This window comes from the organism of the source record quoted next, unplaced genomic scaffold (assembly GCF_019419815.1).
Source record: "Pyrus x bretschneideri cultivar Hongxiangsu unplaced genomic scaffold, Pyrus_bretschneideri_v1 Contig200, whole genome shotgun sequence".
Classification (NCBI taxonomy): domain Eukaryota; kingdom Viridiplantae; phylum Streptophyta; class Magnoliopsida; order Rosales; family Rosaceae; genus Pyrus; species Pyrus x bretschneideri.
In genome coordinates this window covers 126,815-146,968 of record NW_025999503.1, presented here as the reverse complement: position 1 = coordinate 146,968, position 20,154 = coordinate 126,815, and the positions used below count along the sequence as shown (strand labels likewise).

The following is a 20,154-nucleotide window of genomic DNA, read 5'->3' as shown; positions in this document are numbered from 1 at the left end:
TAAGTGCAAGTAACAACTTTGGAATTTCTTTCAACTCACTTAATCAATGGTTCGAGATTACTCATTTCATCACTGAAAGCCTTCAGTAAAATCTCATTATAGATTTTGTGTAGGTCAACTGTCAAGTATCGATCGTCTGCCATTGTTGCAAAATACTTAAGTAACCGGTGTGAGAACACTTATGGTTTGTAACTCGGTATTTATATGTGCCTTTATGGGTATGCCCCTTGATCATAGAGTACAATATGGTGTTTTGTGCTCAAAGTGGTAAGCACAAATAAAAAAATTTTGTGCCTCTGTTCTGAAAATGTTATCAGATGACTTTCCCCTTCCATATTAGCCCAATTTTTGTTATTGTGCCCAATAGGTTATATTTTGAAAATGAAAATGTCAAAATTTGAAATAAATCAGAAAATTTCATAAAATCAAGATGGAACACACAACAAAATCCAATGTCTCAGCTGTAAGAAGGATCAAGTAGTAGAAATGGAAACATCACAATTCAGCAAAAAGATGTTCGCATGTTCCACAGACACAAACAAATTGTGCACTACGTCTATTTATAGACACTAAAAGTTTTTGTGCCTATATTTTGTCATACAATTGTCAGACCAATAATTATATATATATATATATATATATATATGCACTACTTGGCATGGCTTCGTGCCCAATAATGTGTTTGTGTCCATTTCTTTTTACACTGAGTACAATACATTGTATCCTTTATTGAATGGACACTGTTCCACCATATTAGTGTTCTCAAAGACACAAACTCTTCATTTGTGTACACCAAATCCCATATTTTTCGTAGTGTTTCAGCAACTTTTGGTAGGAACCTCACCAACCCAAAGTCACCTACATGTGCAATCATATCCTCATTGAGAAGAATATTGCTAGGTTTGAGGTTGCAATGAACTATTGGCGTCTCACAATGACGATGGAGATAATCTAATGCCATAGCAACATCAAAAACAATATTCAAACTCTGAGAAATTGTTAAACTCCTTGGCCTCTCATTTGTCTCACCAATTGTATGAATTGGATATAGCCATGAACTCGTAAATTAAGGTCTTGAAGTCGTGACCGCGATAATCAAAACCAGAACATGCTAAGACTATTTTGACAAGATTACGGTGTCTAATATTTCGGAAAGCCTCGCACTCATAAATAAAACTTTTGTAAGCCCTGCTAAACGAATGTGGTTGAGTACCTTGATCGCAATTGTAGTTTAACCTTGCTCAAGTATTCCCTTATAAACGGACCCAAAACTGCCCATACCGACCAAGTTGGTTGAGGAGAATCCATTTGTTGCTCTCAGAAGACTTTGGTATGATACACCTGGGGAAATTTGTCTAAATCACTTTAAGTGCGATCTTTTTTATCACTCCGTGAGCAATAAAGGGACAAAAAGGTTAGTGCAAAAATAACTCCAAAAATTCCACAAATGAAAGAGAGAACCAATTTCATGGTTAAGCTCAATCCTACCTTTTTTGGATGCTGGAGAGTTGCACTTTGGCCAATGAAACTCAGATATGCCCCCTGAAAGCTTGCTATTTCCTTCAACTGATGTCGCCATTGCATTCTTGAACACTCCCTTGATCGGCAACATGCCCTCAAAATTGTTATAAGATAGATTCAGAGATTCCAAAAAATTCAAACGTTCTAAGAATTCTGGAATTGCTCCTGACAAGTTGTCATAAAGATACAATTCTGTAAGGACTCTTAGTGAATTCAAAGTTGATGGAATCGTCCTATGGAAGAAATTTCCATGCATGTCTTGGTACCCTAAGTTTATACAACTAGCAAGACTTGCCAGAATTTCACTGAATAACATGTTTTCAAAGATATCTATATACTCAAGATTTATTAAAATTCCTACGTCCTTTGGTAGGGAGCAGAGAAAATGATCTTGAGGTAAACTAAATATATACAAGTTCAACAGACCAATGATTTCTTGCAATATGATACCGCTAAAACTGTTCTCCCCAAGATATAAAAGCCTCAAATTCTGACACACTATTAAACTTGGCAGGATATTGCCTGGAAGTTGTTGCCTTCTAAGCTTAACTCATTTAATTGACTTAAATTTTCGAAAGAGGATGTAAGATTGCCAGAGATAGAGAGTTCCTACTCAAATTTAATAGATATAACTTGTGAAGCTTTCCTACACCCGGGGGAATGTGACCTGATAATTGGTTCTCAGCATCCCCAAAACCTCCAAGTTAGCCAAATTTACAATCTCATTCGGGATACTTAAATTTTATTTTGTGCCATATGGAAATCATTTATTTATTTTTATTTGGCTTTTTAGCCAAAATAGTCCCTGAGATTTGCACAACTCCTCATTTTGGTCCCTGAGATTTTAAATCAATAGAAGTGGTCCCTGAGATTGTCCACCATCCATCATTTTAGTCATTCCGTTAAAAACTATGTTAAGTGTCCCGGAGCTCTTGGTCGGAAGTTTGGGCAATTTTCAAAGTTTCGTAACTCAATCGTTTCTTAACCAAATTCGACCCATAATTTATCAAAATGAAGATAGGAAAGTGTAGAATAAGATTATACCTATTTGGAAGCCCAATGGTTGCCAGAGATGCTCGGAAAATAGCCTCAAAGTTGACTGGTCCGAGGGAAAACTGGAAAACTCGCCGGAAACTAGGTAAACTTTAAACGTTCATAACTTCTTCAATACTTAACGAAATCAAGTGATTGAAAAATGAAAATCATACTTCTCAACAAGACGAAGAGAACGGTACTTTTTTCAACCACAAACTCTCCGTGGTTTGGCCGAAAAATGGCTCGAAAGTGGCTAACTTGGGACCAAGGCAGCCACTTTCGAACCATTTTTCGGCCAAACCACAGCAAGTTAGCCGTTGAAAAAAAATACCATTCTCTTTGTCTCATCGAGAAGTATGATTTTCATTTTTTAAATCACTTAATTTCGTTGAGTATTGAAAAAGTTATGAACGTTTACAGTTTACCCAGTTTCCGGCGAGTTTTCCACTTTTCCCTCGGACCAGTCAAATTTGAGGCTATTTTCTGACCATCTCCGGCAACCATTGGGCTTCCAAATATATATAATCTTATTCTACACTTTCCTATCTTCATTTTGATACATTATGGGTCGAATTTGGTTAATAAACGATTGAGTTACGAAGTTTTGAAAATTGCCCAAACTTCCAGCCAAGAGCTCCGGGACACTTAATAGAAGGGCCAAAATGATGGATGGTGGACAATCTCAGGGACCACTTATATTGATTTGAAATCTTAGGGACCAAAGTGAGGAGTTATGCAAATCTCAGGGACCATTTTGGCTAAAAAGCCTTTTTATTTTTTATTCCTGGACGGATGGAAATCATTTTTAGAAATTGAATGTGGAAAAACATAGAATTCACAATTTGGCGAGTAACATGATGATACTAGAAATCAAGTAAACATAACAAAAGGCATGTGTGACAACCCGTTCCAAATTTTACGTTTTTATTTTATTTTAAAAGCGTGAATTTACGAAATTGCCCTAGAGGCAAGGACTTTGACTTCCGTTGACCATCGACTTGAGAGATGTGGGATTTATTCTTTAAGCATATCCTCGTAGTACTCTTTGGTACGAATGTATAGGCGAAAGCCGTTTGCGAGTCCGGATTATAACGGTATAGTTACGGACGTTCGAAATTGGTTATTCAAGGTTTAGTGTTTATTTAAATTAAATTTGGGGGAGGCCCAAAATCAGAAATGGAGGGAGGAAAAAAAAAAAAAAAAGAAGAAAAGGAGGTGGTTTCCGTCTACCTGCACCCACCGCGAGTCCATCTTCCAAGGCCGATTCCGGCCAACTCCGGTGGAGTTTTTGGATTCCACCACCACCATCTTGAAGCTCTCATTCCCCTCTACAAAACCCAGCCAAGAACCACCTTGATTAACCATCGTATGGGGCGGTTTGAGGCCACGAAAGTTGACGAAAATCAATGGTGCTCCGGCCACCCTTTTCGATTTTCCGGCAAATCGGCAAAGCGATGGCCGATGCCACCACTTGGGCTTTGTAGCCCATCATCCCAGGAGCAAAACCCAACCAACCTTGACCCCGTTGGACCACCGTGGACGACGAATCGACGTCGGGAAGTTTTAGGCACCCGCCGGCTTCGTGGGCAAAATTGACCATCTTCCGTCCACTTTTGGACTTCATGGCAGGTATGAAAGTTTCTCCACTCACTGAGATCTTCATTTCTGTGAAGTTTGAGAATTTTTGGAAATAGTTGGATTTTCCGGCGAGTCGGGGCGGCCGACCGCCACCCGCGGCGGCGCGTGGCCAGTGGGCCGCCAATGCTATTTTTAGGCTATGTCAAATGTCTTGAATTCAGTTTTGTCATTTGAATGACGTAGGTTGATAGTTGGAACCTAAATTCGTTACGATACGTTACTTGATAAAAATGTGAATCGATGATCCGACCGTTGGATCGTCACCAAAATTGGGTACATTATAATACGTAATATTTAAAGATTATAGGAATTTACGGATCGGGAATCCGACTTACGGATCTTCCTGAATTGGATTTGTAAGTTAGTAAAATAAATGTTCACGGCCACTTGTTTTAGGCAATTGGCGGAGATCTGACCGTTGGATCGTAATGAAATTTTAATATGTTATTCTAGAAACATATTGTGGATCGTTGGGAGTTACGGATTGGAAATCTGATATGCGGATCTTCCGGGTCAAGTTATACAGGGTTGTAAACCCTATCGTCGATCTTTGATCGACGGTTGACTTGTGGTCAATGAGTATCAAACTATTTTAGAATGTCGTTGAGGTTGTGTTTTATGTGAATTACGTATTCTACGGATAAGAGTTCTGAGATGTGATTTGATAATTGGCCACAGGGACTGATCATTCAGGACGCCTCGATGCGTGCGCTAGAGAAGTATAGCGTGGACTCCAGGTGAGTGGATCTTTTCCTTTTTATTGTGCATATTATTGAGAGTTCTATCGACACTTTTAAATTGATTAGGTATATTACCTTCATATAATTATTGTGAATGCTTGAAGTACCTATATGAACTACGAATGGCTTGATCCCTATTTAGGGTACGTAGGCAGTCTAACGAGACGTTAGATGCATCCATAAAATATTTGAGACAAAAGCCTTGCTTGGGAAATTGAGTAATGCGAAGGAAATTGGTAAAGACAAGTTTTAGTTTTGTGAATTAGTTAGTTAAATTAGAGTTAATTGGGTTGTCATGGATAATTATCTCTGAAAATAAGTAATTTGGGAGTAGGGCGTTACTGATTGTACACTTCACACCATATTGTTTATAATTGAAAATGCTACGACATGGTTGAGTAGTAGATTGCATCATGATATATCCATATGTATATTACTTGCATATAATTATTGGGAATGCTTTCAAGTGCAAAGGGGGACTCAGGACACCCAGGTAAGTTCAGGTGAGTTTATGGTACTAGTTGAATCGATTACGTTATAACATGACTACAGTTATGAGTTAGGCAACTTCGATACTGTCGTACTGGTTGCCATGAGTTGCACATGTTATATTGAGATGCATCGAGAGCTCATAAACCTGCACCCCGGTGTTAGTGCTCCCGCCCGTGGTCAGGGCACAGTCCTTCACGTGATGTTCACCTCCCGCACCTTACGCTCACCTTGGATCCAAGGTAGGTGCACAGTCCTGTCGTACATACCACTTTAGGTGGTTCCGACTCGTAGGTGACCCGCGATTATTCGCCTAGTCTTCACGTGATCGTAGCACTCGAGCGTATTTATTTACACCCAGTCCTGTCGTACAGACCACTTTAGGTGGTTCCGACTCGTGTGCAGGTATACTAATTGAGTTATATGCTAGCCAGGATTGACGAGATATGGATAAGTCGTACAGGTCACTATAGGTGACTCCGACTTATATGCTAGCCAGGATTGACTAGATATGGATAAGTCGTACAGGTCACTATAGGTGACTCCGACTTATATGCTAGCCATGATTGATGAGATACGGTTAAGTTGTACATGTCATTTTAGATGACTTTGACTGATATATCACTTTGTATTGATTTAGTTCATTTGGCCTACTTATTAATGTATGGTGGATTTGGTGGCAAACCGTGGTTTTGGTCATTTCTGAGTATGGTTTGGATATATGTATATATGTTGTACTGTCTTATGGAAAACGATACGGGTTTTACATTTAGGGGCATTACTTTTAGAGAGGTAGTAACTTTGGGAAGCTTGGTTTATTGCTTACTCACACCTTCTATTTGGTGCCCTCCAGGTTTTAGCTGCTGAGTTTGTATCGACAAGAATCTGTGGCGAATTTTAGTATTGATGGATATTTCTGAGGGTATGATTCTTACCCACATTACTGTACCTTACTTATGCTCTGACATCGCGTGTAAAATGGGTTCGCTCCCACTCGTAGCGCACTCTGGTATTTAGACACTTTTAGATTCAAATTCATTCACTTTTTATACACTATCACATTTTATGGCTTCGTCACCTTCCAGGTGTCGGCCAGCACAGCTCGATTCAGGGTCCAAGTGGACTTTCTGGGTCGGGGTGTGTCAGCATGAATTATTCATGGAAATTGTGAAATCAGAAGAAATTTGTACATGTTACTTGAGTGTTTTGTATTCATTGGAGTAGCGATAAACCACATCAAACCAACTATCCATAGCATAATCTGGAGTGTTACTTGAAATATTACCGTTGTGCCACGTGGCATAATCTGGAGTGTTGGAATTCAATTTTTTTTAAATCCACCGGCAGAGATTAATTAGTTGAATAAAAAAATTTAAAAAATTGTAAAAAATGAATAAGAATCCAAAAAACAAAAAAATTGTTTTTACTTTTCTATAAATGCCTTCTCATTATCATTTACCTTATACCACAATTTCATATTTTCTCAACTACTTTCAACCACATTCCTATTTTTCTCTCAAAGTTTCAATCCAATTTTTTTTCAACAAAATGACTACTGATGTAGGTACGAATTGGACGCTTCTTGAAGATATTGAGTTGTGTACTAGCTGGGTTGAAGTTACTCATAGTTCGCTTACGAGTAATGAGATGCAGTTGCGAGAAATGTGGAATCTTATTCATACCAATTATCTTGAGAAAATGGGTGGGAAAAGAACCAAAGAATCGACGTCCAGTCGTTGGAAATTACTTAGCCAATCGTTTAGTACGTGGAGAGATGCCTTGGCACAAGCTAGTACTAATATTTGAAGTGGGGAAAATTACGCGGATCAGGAAACAATATATTATTTATTTGTTTGTACTATACCCAAATTTACATTATAATTATTTGTTTGTAATATTTATTTGTTACCTTCTTTCATTATAATTATTTCTTATCCCGCATTGTGTAGCAACTTCAAGCAAAGCTTGGTATGGTGCCAAAACCAAAACAAAAAATAAATCATTTAACCGGTGGGAATGTTGGAATATTGTCAAAGATTGTCCTAAATTCAAAGTTGTGCATGTTGGTCCAGAAGTTTTCATGAACAACACCCCTCTACACTCTACACTTAATCATGGCTCGTATGTTCATGAAGATGAAGCAAAAGAAGTGCCCGAAACGCCCCCCTGAACAAGCGTCGAGATCGACCCGTTATCCAATTAGGCCTCAAGGTAAGAAGGCTTCAAAGAGAAAAGGGAGTGCGTCGAAGAATGATTATGCAAAGTATATGGAAGAACTTGCTCGCCTAGGTGAATTGACTTTGGCCCGGGAAATGGCGAAATTTGAGGCTGATAAGGCTAGAGAGGAGGCAAATGCTGCAGCTGTTGAGAGAGCATTTCAAGCTAATGAGAGAGAAAGAGAGCTACTTAGGCAACAAAGGGAACATGTTAGAGAAGAAAGAATGGCTCAACGAGATCGTGACATTATCAACATGCCTTTAGAAGGGAAGTCTCCAAATTCTAAATATTTTTGGAAGTCAGAGAAAGCAGAAGTGGTGCGAAGGAGGCGTACAAGAGAAGCGAGAGCAAGATGAGATGATCCTAGCACGACAAGAGAAGATCATCCTAGCACCACAAATTGGTTAAGTAATGATGAATAGAGTACTTTTTGTAATCGGAGCCCATAATTTTCCATTCACTTTGTGTTGTAATTTCTTATTTATTGAATAGAGTACTTTATGTTGTTTCCAATTTATTGATTTTAGTACTTTATTTAATTTGGTAATTTATTTATACTAAGAGAATTATTCAAAAAAACATTTAAACACACCAAATAAAATTACATAAACATACCAAATAATAAAAAACTCACTAAATAAACTAAAGGAAACACACCAAATAAAATTAAATAAACACACCAAAAAAAAAAAAAAAACAAACAAACACACCAAATGAACATAAGTATCTTGAGCTTGTTTCAATTCCCACTAGTACTCTATCAAATCAATTTGCCAGTCATTGTGCATATATGGCCTTTGAAGTGTAGTATATCATTGAATGATCAATTCACTGTAACGTCCATCCTTTTCTAATGGCTCATGTTGCACGTGTTCTTCAGTGGCCTCATGAGCACTATATATACATGTTCTTGAATTGTTCATCGTGTCTGGCTCATCTTCATCAACGATATCATAATTGTACTCATCTTCGACAATCATGGTGTGAAGAATGATGCACGTCATCATGATAGATCGAAGTGACTCTACATCAAACAATCTGGCAGTACCCCTGACGATCGCCTAGTGAGCTTGGAGGATACCAAAACAACGCTCCACATCCTTCCTGCACCCCTCTTGACAGCTTGCAAAGTGTTTTTCCTTCGCACTTCCCGGACGTGGCACTGTTTTGACAAATGTTGACCACCTTGGGTAAATGCCGTCTGCTAGGTAGTATGGCCCGTCATACATATGTTTGTTGACGCAGTACGTGACTTTTGGTGCCTTTCCTTGCAGGACATCGTTGAACACTGGGGATTGGGTAAGGATGTTGAGGTCATTTTGAGCTCCCAGAACCCCGAAAAAGGCGTGTCAAATCCACGTATCAAAAGATGCCACTGCCTCCAAAATGATACTTTTTGCTCATTTTCTGTCCCCATAAGCACCTTGCCATGCACTTGGACAATTTTTCCACGTCTAGTGCATACAATTGATACTTCCAATCATCCTAGGAAAACCTCGCATCTCGCCCTTCTTCAAAAGCCTTTGCAAGTCCATGTCAGTAGGTTTCCAGAGGTACTTTGCGGTGTAGATAGATTCGATTGCTCCACAAAACCTCATCAGGGACTCAAGAATGGTTGATTTCCCTATCCTTATTATCTCATCCACTTGGTTTGCAGATGCTCCATATGCAAGCATCCGCAAGGCGGCAATACTTTTTTGCTGGGGAAGGAGACTTATAGCAGCAAAATCATCATTCTTTTGCACAAAGTAAGAATCATGGTTGCAAACAGCAATCATGATTTTGTTGAATAAATGTCGTTCCATTCTAAAACGACGTCTAAAGTACGTATCAGGGAATGCATTATTATGGACAAAATAATTGTCCAAGAGTTCCGTACCTCGTCGTTGCCTGCTTCTATCAAGGTTTTCGAAACTGTTGGGCTTGCAGATCTAACCCACAGCTTGGATGACTCGACTGGAATGTGAGGCTCTACCCATTCTTGCTTCGTCATCTCTCCTTCAACGCTCCTCATCCTCTTCCCTCTCATTTTGGGCTACTTGGAGATTGAACATTCCTTTTGATTGGTTAAACAATTTTTTCTTTTGCCGATCGATTTCCCATAACATCCTTGAAGAAGAAGACATTGTAAAAATGAAGCAGAAACTATGAATAATGATAGAGATTTTGGTGAAGAAGGAAGCAGAAACTATGAATAATGATAGAGATCTTGAGAAAATTGGTGTGAGATTTGTGAGGATGGATGGTGGATTATATGGAGGATTCAGAAAGGATTAGGTTGTAGATAATGCCACGTGGCATGCCATCATTCGTTAAAAATCTGATGGAAATCTATCCTCAAAGATTGTAAACAGATTATAACACGTGGCGCGACGTGATTGATTAATAATCTTATCGGAAATCCATCACTAATAATTGCATTTTCGGATAATGACACATGGCGCAACGAGTATGATTAAAAATCTTATCGGAAATCTATCACCAATAATTGTCTTTTCGAATTTTATGACACGTGGTGCAACGAGAACAATTAAAAATCTTATTCGAAATTACAAATAAAATTATTTTGTATTATTTTATAAATAAAAAAAATACCAATATTTTATTACCTATTGTCAGGGCTATTAAAGTGCAATGGTAGAGATGTAAAAGGCAATTACTGCTCATTAAGGATAATTACTGTTCACTAGATGTGAATAGTATAGTGTATTGCCTGGGATTCCCAAGCTGGAACTGCTCTAAATCCACAGCCTTCTGGGACTTGAACATTTCTTTGCCTCAGACCCCAGAGGGCTCCGCCAAGGTCGTTCCTGGCGACCCATTTCCTCTCTACGGTGCTCGAGCTAGCCGAGCCCTCAAGATTCAGCAACTCTCTCTTTGGGAAATGGGTTCCCCTTGGGTGTTCTACCTTCCTACTCCCCCACTTCTAACAGGGACTTTGGTTCTTTCTCTCTCCAGTCCCTCTTGCTCAGACCAGCTACCTTTAACTGGTACACTGCTGCAACTTCCTTGTTTAGCTATTGCCTATTGGGTTTTTCTCAATTTTTTTTTAATTTTTCGTTTTACGTGTCCGATGATTGGTTTGTGGTTTGTATAGTTATTGAGAAAATGATGGGAAATGGGTGTGATTCGTTTGTTGTTTGTTTGGTTGCTGGGAAGGTTTGGAGTGAAGTGCAATTGAAATTGTTGTTGTGGGGTGGAATTGGGTAATGGAAAAAGGTTAGGAAAGATAATTTGTCTCCTGTTCCTGAGAAATGTACTTTTTTTTTTGTTCTCCAAATTCGTATTTTTGTAAATGATTTTTATATTACTAATTGCTAAAGAGCCTCTGCTTCTAGGCTTGGTTTGTGCTTTGTTTGATATTTAGGAAGATGTTGGTATATATTGTATAAGCTTTGGGTTATTGGTGAATTACTTGATGTGAGAAAGAGAGATTGAGTGGAAAGCTTGACAGCAGAACAAAGCTTGTTTGCCTAGTTCTAGTGGTATAGCACATAAAGCATGAATTTTTTGTTGCCTCATTATTTTACTGATTTGCAAGGGGGTTCTTATGTTTTTCGAGAGCATCAAAGTTTCCTTTGCTTTATCACGTTTATGGGAGCACTGGTTGGGATTATCCAACTTTTCTTTTTATGGGACTTCGTAGGTGAAAAAGTTTGTTTCGATGTTTTGAAATTTGAAAAATATCGTATCTAATGAATGTACTGTGTAAATGCATTGAATTTGTGAAATTACTGATCCAAATGCATTGAGTTTTGGGCAGTTCCGCCCGAAGAAACTTTTTTTCTTCTATTAACGCTGAATTTACTAATGATGAGATGGAGGTCTCTACATCCAAAGATGTGGCGAAGCATGTCTTGGACAAGTCACTTTATTCATTTGGATTATGCACACAGCTTCTTTTGTCTCCGTCATCATCCATAAAGTCGAGCACAGAAGGGAATGGTGAGAAAAAAGGACACCGCAACAAATTGATGCTCTTTCACAAGGCACACATTTGCTTTCCTAGTTTTGACCTTTAATCAAATTGATGCTCTTTCACAAGGCACACAGGTTGATTTTTCATATTGAGGGGATTAGAAGGGGGATAAGACATGATGGAAAATAATCCCTTCTGATCCTTACCATTTTGGCAGATTGGAATGGAAAATAATCCATCTCCTACCTTCAAGTAACCCACAATTTTTTCATTTCTTTCGTCAACATACATTGAATATAGTGGGTTGTCCATTTCAATCCAATCTTAGAGGCAAAATGAGGCCACAATTTTTTCATTCCTTTCCTGGACATACCTTGGATATAGGTCATATATATATATATATATATATATATATATATATATATCACATGCTTCAAACGGCTTAATTTACAAGTTTCTTATGTTTACCACCATTAAATATAGGTTACATGGCTTGATAACATTGCACATATGCACTGCACCGAACATAGATAAAAGCGGAAAGTTAATGTCTGTACCTTTAACATTGCACATGTGCTCCCTAAGCTGTTTTAGTGAAAAAGTTCATGTCTGTACATTTATTTCCTTCATTTATCTTCCTGTTTAAATTAAGAGCCATGCGTTAAATTTTCTCAACCTTTAAGATGTTTGCAGCTTCCTTACCATGATATTACACTTGGGCTGCGTGGCCTGAACTGTTCGTTAACCATAAAGGAAAATACTGGGATTTGCCTGAGTCAATTTTCTTAGATATGTCATCAGTTGTTTCCGAATCTGGATTGCGGTACCGCATTGGTGTACATAAAAACATCCAGGCAGTTAATTCTGTAGATGGTGAGGCACCTACTTCTCTAATGCCTGGATTCTGCGGAAAGGCTGCCTTTTCTTATGAAAATAGCCAAGATCTTTGGAGGCAAAATCAGACACGAAAAGAAATCATGATACAGAAAGTAAAGGGTTGGTTTTGGCGGCCATCTTATGATGTGCGTCTTAAAAACCTCATTCTTCAGTATCTAGAATTTTTGGTAATTTTACACGTTACTCATATTTTCTGTGATAACTTGTATTATCTCATTACTTTTTTGTTGGAAGTTTCATACCAATACTCAGGTGCAATACGTCTAACTTTTTAGCTTATACATTTGCCTGTTTTTATACATGTATACATGTTTTGGTACCTCTTAGTTTCACTTATATTGTATGTGTAGTTTTCTACTTTAATATTAAACCCAGTACATGTAATGAGTATGTCACCTCCTTTCATCTGTTCTGTGGTTGTAGATGTGCCTGTTGTAAAAGAAACATCATAAATAATAGTAATAAAATATAATTCTAGAGACAAAAGTTCTAACAGAACAATTCAATATTTTTGTTTTGTGTTTATGAGTCCAGGTCCGTTGCCGATAGTATGCAATCTCTTAAGGTTTGTCCTTTTACCATTTCCTGATGTTTGCACCAGAGAAGACCTATAATTGTAAAAATTAATGGGTAGTCAACCTAGTCATTGTTAGTGATATAGTTCCCTTTTATTTGCAAAATGTAATTGTAATGCCCTTTCTCACTTTTTCTTCTGGTCAATGGTGGCATTACATTTTTGGTGGAAGCTGCACTGCCTGGTTTCAGGATGGGTACAACCCAGTGGCAGTTGATATGAAGGGAGACAAGGACAATTCTAGGAGTAATAAGAAGAGAAATCCATTCTCTGCTATACTCTCCAGCACGGGAAATTTAGACAGCTCTACGGTGATCTAACCAGGATTGATTCTCGTCTGGATATTTGTTCAGCTTCAGCTTTGGCTAAAAGGGTTATTAATGGTTTGAAGAGTTCCTCTGCTAATAGTGCAAAAGACTGTTTAAATGTTGTGCACCTTCAGTTGGAAGAGAATTTTTAAATGCAGTTATGCACAAGATGTTACAAAACCAGCATAGTCATTTGCTAATTGGTACTTGTGGAAGCGTGTATGCCCTGTCTGATTTCGATAATCTGCAGTCATTTTTCTGCTGATGTATCTGTACAGTCGTTTTACTGCTCATGTGTTTTAATGTACGACTATTAGATCAGCGTGGAACTTTAAAATGAGAGGATGAAAAGTTGAGCTCCTTTATATGGCTATTAACATGCGTGGCTGGGGTGAATGTTTTGGTTACTGGGATGAAAATCCAATTGTTATTGACACATTACCTTTCCTTTGAAGATTTATGGGCCAATTGTCTTTAGAGTGGATTCCAGGGTTGCACTTGACTGCGTTAGCATCGTGCCACTTCCACTTGAAGGCTAAAGAGAGTTTGAGTAGCAAAGCATGGAGATAAAATTGCCTACTAGTTGATGAGTTTTGTAAGTCTTTCCATCCTCATTTGTCCTGACTTGGGAGGGAGCCCGAGGATTTTCCTACGTCCGTGTGTACATTTTATTTGTTTATTAGGTAGGATATTTCATATAATGCGGATGTGAAAATTAATTTCACGAAATGAATTAAATTTATAAATTGGAACCTATTCACCTCCCTTAAACTAGTACCATCCTTCATTGAAACATAACATATGAGCACTCCATCACCACCTTCTCCATTTACACCATGGTGGATTTTGCGGATTTCTCAACCACCAATCTCTTTCTCGCAAAGTACTTCTATGACAGTGATACATCGCCATGGTAGAGTCTCAAGCCAATGAAACAATTATTGCTCATAAGTTTTTCTCCACTTAATATCATGTCATTAGCACAAAACTTGATAAAGAGGATACACCATGTTCAAACTCATTTCAAGACAGATAAGGACCCAAAGGAAGGGACAAATAAAGCCATCACAAACCCACCACTTAAACCCCAAAGCCGAAACCAAAAAGAATTCGCGCTCCCTCACTCTTTCGACAGCCAACAATGGCGAACCTGAGGACGGCAATGGACTCAGCCTTATGGGACTTGAACGTTTCTTCGCCTCAGACCCTTAAGGGCTCCGCCCGGCGACCCATTTCCTCTCGACGGTGCTCGAGCCAGCTGAGCCCTTAGGATTCAGCAACTCCCTCTTCTGGGTGTTATACCTTCCTACAACCCCAATTCTAACAAGGACTTGGGTTCTTTCTCTCTCCAGTCCCTCTTGCTCAGACCAGCTACCTCTAACTGGTACACTGCTACAACTTCTTTGCTTGGCTATTGCCTATTGGGTTTTCTCAAATTTATTTTATTTTTCGTTTAATGGATATTCTTTTTTCTTTTACGTGTTTCCGTGGATTGGTTTGTGGTTTGTATGGTTGCTGAGAAAATGATGGGAAATGGGTGTGATTCGTTTGTTGTTTGTTTGGTTGCCGGGAAAGTTTGGAGAGAAGAGCAATTGAAATTGTTGTTATGGGGTTGAATTGGGTAAAGGAAAAAGGTTAGGAAAGATAATTTGTCTCCTGTTTACTGACAAATGAACTTTTTTTTTGTTCTCCAAATTCGCATTTTTGTAAACGATTTTTATGTTACTAATTGCTAAGGAGCCTCTGCTTCTAGCTTTGGTTTGTTCTTTGTTTAATATTTAGGAAGATGGTGGTATATTGTATAAACTTTGGGTTATTGGTGAATTACTTGATGTGAGAAAGAGAGCTTGAGTGGAAAGTTTGATAGCCAAACAAAAGCTTGTTTGCCTAGTTCTATTGGTATAGCACATAAAGCATGAATTTTTTGTTGCCTTGTTATTTTACTGATTTGCAAGCGGGTTCTTATGTTTTTCGAGAGCATCAAAGCTTTATGAGGTTTATCAGAGCACTGGTTGGGATTATCCTTTATTTTTATTTTATGGGATTTCTTAGGTGAAAAGGTTTGTTTCGATGTTTTGAAATCTGAACAATATCCTTGCTAATGAATGTACTGTGTAAATGTATTGTATTTTTGAAATTACTGTTCCAAATGTGTTGACATTAATCAAATCCGGTTAGCATTCTTAGTTGTCCGACATACTAATTCCCTAGTTACATGATCTGCGTGAAATTGGTGGCTTGGATTAATTGGGCAGTTCCGCCCGAAGAAACTCTTTTCTTCTATTAAAGCTGAATTTACCGATCAGATGGAGGTCCCTACATTGAAAGATGTGGCGAAGCATGTCTTGGACAAGTCACTTTATTCGTTTGGATTATGCAATATGCACACAGCTTCTTTTGTCTCTGTCATCATCCATAAAGTTGAGCACAGAAGGGCATGGTGAGAATTTTTTCATCACTTTTAAGTAAGCCACAATTTTTTCATTTGTTTCGTCAACATACCTTGAATATAGTGGGTTGTCCATTTCAATGCAATCTTAGAGACCAAATGAGGCCACAATTTTTTCATTTCTTTCCTGAACATACCTTGGATATAGGTTCATATATATCAACATGCTTCAAACATCTTAATTTACAAGTTTCTTCTGTTTACCACTTTTATTTATCGGTTACATGACTTTATAACATTGCACATATGCACTGCACGGAACATAGATAAAATTGGAAAGTTTCAGGTCTATAAATTAAGAGCCATGTACTGAAAAAGTTAATATCTGTACCTTTAACATTGCACATGTGCTGCCTAAGCTGTTTTAGTGAAAAAGTTCATGTCTGTACCTTTATTTCCTTTATTTATCATCCTGTTTAAATTATGAGCCATGTATTAAATTTTCTCAACCTTTAAGATGTTTGCAGCTTCCTTACCATGATATTACACTTGAGGCTGCATGGCCTGAACTGTTCGTTGACCATAAAGGAAAATACTGGGATGTGCCTGAGTCAATTTCCTTAGATATGTCATCACTTGTTTCCGAATCTGGACTGCGGTACCGCATTGGTGTACATAAAAACGGTGGTCATCCCCAGGCAGTTAATTCCATAGATGATGAGGCACCTACTTCTCTAATGCCTGGATTCTACGCAAAGGCTGCCTTTTCTTATGAAAAAAGCCAAGATCTTTGGAGGCAAAATGAGGCACGAAAAGACATCATGATATAGAACGAAAAGGGTTGGTTTTAGAGGCCATATTATGATGTGCGTCTTAAAGAACCTCATGCTGCATTATCTGGAATTTTTGGTAATTTTACACGTTACTCATATTTTCTGTGATAACTTGTATTATCTCATTACAGTTGTTTGGAAGTTTCATACCAATACTCAGGTGTATCTTATAATTTTTAGCTTATACATGTATACGTGTTTTGGTACCTCTTAGTTTCATTTATATTGTATGTGTGTAGCTTATACATGTATATCGTGTGACTTCAGTAAAAGAAAATAATAGTAATAAAAAATAATTCTAGAGACAAATTCTAACAGAACAATTCAATATTTTTGTTTTGTGTTCATGAGTCCAGAACCGTTGCCGACAGTATGCAGTATCTTTAGGTTTTTACTTTAACTATTTCTTTACGTTTGCCCTGGTAAGGTCAGATACGAAATTCTATAATTGTCAACATTAATCATTGTTAGTGATATAGTTCCCTTTTGTTTGCAAAATGAAATTGTAATGCCATTCTCACTTCTTCTGGTCAATGGTGCCATTACATTTTAGGTGGAAGCTGCACTGTCTGGTTTCAGGATGGGTACAACCCAGTGGCAGTTGATATGAAGGGGGACGAGGACAATTCTAGAAGCAATAAGAAGAGAAGTCCATTCAGTGCTGATTTTTTCGGTTCTCTCTGCTATACTTTCCAGCACGGGAAATTTAGAGAGCTCTACGGTTATCTGACTAGGATTGATGCTTGGCTGGATATTTGTTCTGCTTCAGCTTTGGCTAAAAGGGTGATTAATGGTTTGAAGAGTTACTCTGCTATTAGTGCAAAGATCCGATGTCCTCACCTAGGATCAATCTAATCTTTCAGCAGCAGGTATTTCTATTTATTCCCTAACTTTTTAAATGTTTCACACCTTAAGTTGTAAGAGAGATTTTGAATGCAGTTATGCACAATGTGTTACAAAGCCTGCATAGTCATTTGCTAATTGGTACTCATGGAAACGTGTCTGCCCTGTCTGATTTCGATAGTCTGCAGTCATTTTTGTGCTGATACATCTGTACGTCGTTTTACTACTCACGTGCTTTAATGTACGACTATTAGATCAGCGTAGAACTTTAAAATGAGAGGATGAAAAGCTAAGCTTCTTTATATGGCTATTAACATACGCGGCTTGCGTGAATGTTTTGGTTACTGGGATGAAAATCCAATTGTTATTGACACATTACCTTTCCTTTGTAGATTTATGGGCCTATTGTCTTTAGAGCGGATTCCAGGGTTGCACTTGACTCTTTGCGCGGGAAACAAGCTCCGCATATTGAGGATTTCACATACAGCTTGAGCTACTCCTTGAGACTTTTACGATCAGGGAAGGTCGTTGCTTGGTATTCCCTAAAAAGAAAAGAAGGGATGATTGAGTTGCGCTTATTTGAGTATTAACTCTCGATTTTCATTTACATGTTGGAAATGTATGTTTTGATGTGTATCACATTTAGGTAATTTAGCTAGACAGTAGAAAGTGAGAAGGCTTCCGGTTAAGAATGTAGTTACAAAGATTTGAGTAATGCTGTTTTTATTGATCGAAGGGAACAGATTGTAATCTGCGAGCAAATAGTAATTCTGTGTTTATTGATCAAACAATATACGAAGGAAAAGTTAGTTTTACATAAGAAACATTACTAACTTGACATGCCAATGCTGCTCAGTATGCTTCTTTCTGATCCGAGACAATTGTGTTGCGTCACTAGTGTCCAGCCTCTCTCTAGGCAACTCTGCAGAGCAAGCAACGCCGATTTCTAAAATCGAAACAATGATTTCTTCAAATTATATGCCAATGCTGGTGATATCCTCGTTAATGTGATGACTAGCATTCATCTGATCACCCTCTAACATTTTCTTGAACAAGAGAGGAATCGACAATATCTACCAGATGCCTTAACAAAGTTATGCAGGTTTGAAGATCGTTGAAACATGTTATCTGTTGGTCTTTAAACATTTTGCAATAAGAGAATGTCGTAGCTGCACACATCGCCTCGTGTCCAAACTTCATGTCTCATAACATATTGTGCTTTAATCCATAATTAAATTGATCACAAACGCTAGCTAGTTAAGTTTTCAAACAATTAACATACAAAGCTAAGGTTGGGGACGTCTTCAGCTTTCAAAAGAGACATTTTGAGACTAAATCGGAGTTGATTTGGTCGGTCAAAAGTTTGATTTTCTCTGCCGTCCGAACGGCTTGGTAGAAAAATCTGGAATTTTGACACAATCATCTTGAAAAACTCACGAACATCCTCCAATTGGACTCACTCCAAAATTCATCCATTTGTTCACTTTATGCTCAAGAGGGAGTTGCATGTCCTACATTGAAAATACATAACAAAGTATCAAAATTCTACCAAAATAAGCAATAAAATAGGGTATAAAATATATTATATAAATTGACTCATCAACTACAATGAAACATTTGCACTAGTTTAGAACTTTGATAGCTTTGGCTGCACAAAAGGGATGGAGTTTGTTCTAGCTAGATGTGAAATTTGTTTTCCTGAATGAAAGACGAGGTGTTCCGCTGTCGCCTTAACAATCATATGTAGTTCTTTCAATTACTTACGAATTACCCATATATATTTAAGATTAGGTTTTCCTAATATATGTCCTATTTGGAACCTCTAACATAGAACGTATATCTAACATGCAACCTGTCCGGACGTTCGGACCAAAAATGAACATAAAAGACTCATTAAGTTTTATGAAAACCCCTTGAAAAACTATGCAACAATTAAGACGTGGTGTTCATCCTAAATGAAATTACAATTATTAACGATAAGAAGCATTCCTCAATTTCAGGATGACATTCCAACATAAATTGCATCCAAGTACTTATCTAAACATCCTAATGGCCGCGAATCATTAAGACACAAAGACAATTTAAACACAATGATTAATAATTCAAAGCACGCATGCACATAATATCATAAGCAATTAAATAAAGACTACATATATTGTGGTAAGGCTCAAGGCACCGCTCTAGCAAAAGAAATTAGTTACAAACAATCATAAAACAAAATATTACTAAGAACATGGATAGAAAACATCTTGTAGGTAAAAAGTCTAAAATTCTCCAAAATAATGCATTTGTAACCCTAATGGCTAAAAAGCCTTATTTATACTACTACAAAATAAAAGACTACCTAGAAAAGGTATTAGAATAAAACTAGGAAACATAATAAAAATAATAAACTAGCAAATAAAAGATTTCCTATTTGAACTGAAATTCGGACTTCTCACAAAATCAGACTTTTGACCAACCAAATCAACTCCGATTTGGTCCCAAAAGGTCTCTTTTGAAAGCTTAAATCGTCCCCATGAAATCCTCAGAACGAATCTTCCTCCAAATATTCCATCTTGACCTCCAAAATACCCAAAACGTTCAAAAACGTCAATTTGAAAAAGCTGCGCAGTGGGCCTTCTTTTCTTCGCCATGGTCAAACGGCTTGGTAGAAAAATATGGAATTTTGAAACGATCATCTTGAAAGACTCATGAACATCCTTCAATTGGAATCACTCCAAAATTCATCCGTTTGATCACTTGTTGCTC

General features: G+C 37.8%; 1 pseudogene; it reads left to right on the top strand.

The window, feature by feature from the left end:
- Positions 1–10,374: 10,374 nt before the first annotated feature.
- On the top strand, positions 10,375–18,196 carry LOC125477199 (annotated as a pseudogene).
- Positions 18,197–20,154: the final 1,958 nt, after the last annotated feature.